Consider the following 4,700-nt stretch of genomic DNA (forward strand, 5'->3'; position numbering starts at 1 on the left):
CCTATCCACTCTGTACCCTCTCCCCGGCCTATCCACTCTCTCCGCTCTCCCCGGCTCATCCACATTCTCCCCTCTCCCTGGCCTATCCACTCTCTCTCCTCTCCCCTGCTCATTCACTCTCTCTCCTCTCCCCGGCCTATCCACATTCGCTCTTCTCCCCGGCCCATCCACTCTCACTCCTCTCCCCGGCACATCCACTCTCTCCCCTCTTCCCGGCCCATCTTCATTCTCCCCCCTCCCGGGCCCATCCACATTCACCCCTCTCCCAGGCACATCCACATTCTCTGCTCTCTCCGGCCCTTCCACATTCTCTCTTCTCCCCGGCCCATCCACTCTCTCTCCTTTCACCGGCTCATCCACATTGTCCCTTCTCCTCGGCCTATCCACTCTCTCTCCTCTCCCCAGCCCATCCACATTCTCCCCTCTCCCCGGCCCATCCACTTTCACTCCTCTCCCCGGCCCATCCACATTCTCCCCTCTCCCCGGCCTATCCACTCTCTCCCCTCTCCCCGGCCCATCCACTTTCACTCCTCTCCCCGGCCCATCCACATTCTCCCCTCTCCCCGCCTCATCCACTCTCTCCCATCTCCCCAGCCCATGCAGTATCTCCCCTATCCCCCGCCCATCCACTCTCTACCCTCTCCCCGGCCCATCCACTCTCTCCGCTCTCCCCGACCAATCCAGATTCTCCCGTCTCCCCAGCCCACCCACTCTCTCTCCTCTCCCCGGCCCATCCACTCTCTCCCCTCTCCCCGGCCTATCCACTTTCTCCCCTCTCCCCGGCTCATCAACATTCTCCCCTCTCCCCGGCTCAACCTTCTCTCCCCTCTCCCCGGCCCATCCACTCTCTCCCCTCTCCCTGGCCTATCCACTCTCTCCCCTCTCCCCGTCCTATCCACTTTCTCCCCTCTCCCCAGCTCATCAACATTCTCCCCTCTCCCCGGCCCATCTACTCTCTCCCCTCCACCCGGCCCATCCACTCTCTCCGCTCTCACCGGCCCATCCACATTCTCCCCTCTCCCCGCCCTATCCACTCTCTCCCCTCTCCCCGTCCTATCCACTCTCTCCCCTCTCCCCGGCTCATCAAGATTCTCCCCTCTCCCCGGACTATCCACTGTCTCCCCTCTCCCTGGCCTATCCACATTCTCCCCTCTCCCCGGCCTATCCACTCTCTCCCCTCCGCCCAGCTCATCCACATTCTCACCTCTGCTCAGCCCATCCACATTCTCCCCTCTCTCCGGCCCATCCACTCTCTCCCCTCTCCGCGGCTCATCCACTCTCTCCCCTCTCCCCGGCCCATCCACTCTCTCCCCTCTCCCCGGCCTATCCACATTCTCCAATCTCCCCGGTCCATCCACTCTCTCCCCTCTCCCCGGCCCATCCACATTCTCTCCTCTCCCTGTCCTATCCACTCTTTCCCCTCTCCCTGGTCTATCCACTCTGTCCCCTCTCCCCGGCTCATCGACATTCTCCTCTCTCACCGGCCCATCCACATTCTCCCCTCTCCCCGGTTCATATACTGTCTCCCCTCTCCCCGGCTCATCCACATTTTCCCCTCACCCTGGCTCATCCACATTCTCCCCTCTCCCCGGCCTATCAACTCTCTCTCCTCTCCCCAGCCCATCCACATTCTCCCCTCTCCCCAGCCTATCCACGTTCTCCCCTCTCCCCAGCCCATCCACTCTCTCCCCTCTCCCCGGCCTATCCACATTCTCCCCTCTCCCCGGCCCATCAACATTCTCCCCTCTCCCCTCCCCATCCACTCTCTCTGCTCTCCCCGGCCTAACCACTCTCTCCCCTCTCCCCAGCCCATCCACTCTCTCCCCTCTCCCCGGCCTATCCACTCTCTCCCATCTCCCCGTTACATCCACGTTCTCCCCTGTACCCGGCCCATCCACTCTCTCCCCTCTCCCCAGCCCATCCACTCTCTCCCCTCTCCCCGGCCTATCCACATTCTCCCCTTTCCCCGTCCTATCCACATTCTCCCCTCTCCCTGGCTCATCCACATTCTCCCCTTTCCCGGCCCATCCACATTCTCCCCTCTCCCCGGCTCATACACTCTCTATCCTCGCCCCGGCCCATCCACATTCTCCCCTCTCCCCAGCCCATCCACTCTCTCCCCTCTCCCTGGCCTATCCACATTCTCCCCTCTCTCCAGCCCATCAACATTCTCCCCTCTCCCCTGCCCATCCACTCTCTCCGCTCTCCCCGGCCTATCCACTCTCTCCCCTCTCCCCGGCCCATCCACATTCTCCAATCTCCCCGGTCCATCCACTCTCTCCCCTCTCCCCGGCCTATCCACTCTCTCCCATCTCCCCGTTACATCCACGTTCTCCCCTCTACCCGGCCCATCCACGTACTCCCCTCTCCCTAGCCCATCCACTCTCTCCCCTCTCCCCGGCCTATCCACATTCTCCCCTCTCCCTGGCCTATCCACATTCTCCCCTCTCCCTGGCCCATCCACATACTCCCCTCTCCCCAGCCCATCCACTCTCTCCGCTCTCCCCGGCCTATCCACTCTCTCCCCTCTCCCCAGCTCATCCACATTCTCCCCTCTCCCTGCTCATCCACATTCTCCCCTTTCCCGGCCCATCCACATTCTCCCCTCTCCCCGGCTCATACACTCTCTATCCTCGCCCCGGCCCATCCACATTCTCCACTCTCCCCGGCCCATCCACTCTCTCTCCTCTCCTCGGCCTATCCACATTCTCCACTCTCCCCGGCCCATCCACATTCTCCCCTCTCCCTGTCCTATCCACTCTGTCCCCTCTCCCCGGTCTATCCACTCTGTCCCCTCTCCCCGGCTCATCGACATTCTCCTCTCTCACCGGCCCATCCACATTCTCCCCTCTCCCCGGTTCATATACTGTCTCCCCTCTCCCCGGCTCATCCACATTTTCCCCTCACCCTGGCTCATCCACATTCTCCCCTCTCCCCGGCCTATCAACTCTCTCTCCTCTCCCCAGCCCATCCACGTTCTCCCCTCTCCCCAGCCCATCCACTCTCTCCCCTCTCCCCGGCCTATCCACATTCTCCCCTCTCCCCGGCCCATCAACGTTCTCCCCTCTCCCCTGCCCATCCATTCTCTCCGCTCTCCCCGGCCTATCCACTCTCTCCCCTCTCCCCGGCCCATCCACATTCTACAATCTCCCCGGTCCATCCACTCTCTCCCCTCTCCCCGGCCCATCCACTCTCTCCCCTCTCCCCGGCCTATCCACTCTCTCCCATCTCCCCGTTACATCCACGTTCTCCCCTCTACCCGGCCCATCCACGTACTCCCCTCTCCCCAGCCCATCCACTCTCTCCCCTCTCCCCGGCCTATCCACATTCTCCCCTCTCCCCGGCCTATCCACATTCTCCCCTCTCCCTGGCCCATCCACATACTCCCCTCTCCCCAGCCGATCCACTCTCTCCGCTCTCCCTGGCCTATCCACTCTCTCCCCTCTCCCCGGCTCATCCACATTCTCCGCTCTCCCCGGCCCTTCCACTCTCTCCCCTCTCCCCGGCCTATCCACTCTCTCCTCTCTCCGGCTCATCCACATTCTCCCCTCTCCCTGGCTCATCCACATTCTCCCCTTTCCCGGCCCATCCACATTCTCCCCTCTCCCCGGCCCATCCACATTCTACCCTCTCTCCGGCCCATGAACATTCTCCCCTCTCCTCTGCCCATCCACTCTCTCCGCTCTCCCCGGCCTATCCACTCTCTCCCCTCTCCCCGGCCCATCCACATTCTCCAATCTCCCCGGTCCATCCACTCTCTCCCCTCTCCCCGGCCCATCCACTCTCTCCCCTCTCCCCGGCCTATCCACTCTCTCCCATCTCCCCGTTACATCCACGTTCTCCCCTCTACCCGGCCCATCCACGTACTCCCCTCTCCCCAGCCCATCCACTCTCTCCCCTCTCCCCGGCCTATCCACATTCTCCCCTCTCCCCGGCCTATCCACATTCTCCCCTCTCCCTGGCCCATCCACATACTCCCCTCTCCCCAGCCCATCCACTCTCTCCGCTCTCCCCGGCCTATCCACTCTCTCCCCTCTCCCCGGCTCATCCACATTCTCCCCTCTCCCTGCTCATCCACATTCTCCCCTTTCCCGGCCCATCCACATTCTCCCCTCTCCCCGGCTCATACACTCTCTATCCTCGCCCCGGCCCATCCACATTCTCCACTCTCCCCGGCCCATCCACTCTCTCTCCTCTCCTCGGCCTATCCACATTCTCCACTCTCCCCGGCCCATCCACATTCTCCCCTCTCCCTGTCCTATCCACTCTGTCCCCTCTCCCCGGTCTATCCACTCTGTCCCCTCTCCCCGGCTCATCGACATTCTCCTCTCTCACCGGCCCATCCACATTCTCCCCTCTCCCCGGTTCATATACTGTCTCCCCTCTCCCCGGCTCATCCACATTTTCCCCTCACCCTGGCTCATCCACATTCTCCCCTCTCCCCGGCCTATCAACTCTCTCTCCTCTCCCCAGCCCATCCACGTTCTCCCCTCTCCCCAGCCCATCCACTCTCTCCCCTCTCCCCGGCCTATCCACATTCTCCCCTCTCCCCGGCCCATCAACGTTCTCCCCTCTCCCCTGCCCATCCATTCTCTCCGCTCTCCCCGGCCTATCCACTCTCTCCCCTCTCCCCGGCCCATCCACATTCTACAATCTCCCCGGTCCATCCACTCTCTCCCCTCTCCCCGGCCCATCCACTC

Source organism: Mobula hypostoma, chromosome 2, assembly GCF_963921235.1.
Source record: "Mobula hypostoma chromosome 2, sMobHyp1.1, whole genome shotgun sequence".
Lineage (NCBI taxonomy): Eukaryota > Metazoa > Chordata > Chondrichthyes > Myliobatiformes > Myliobatidae > Mobula > Mobula hypostoma.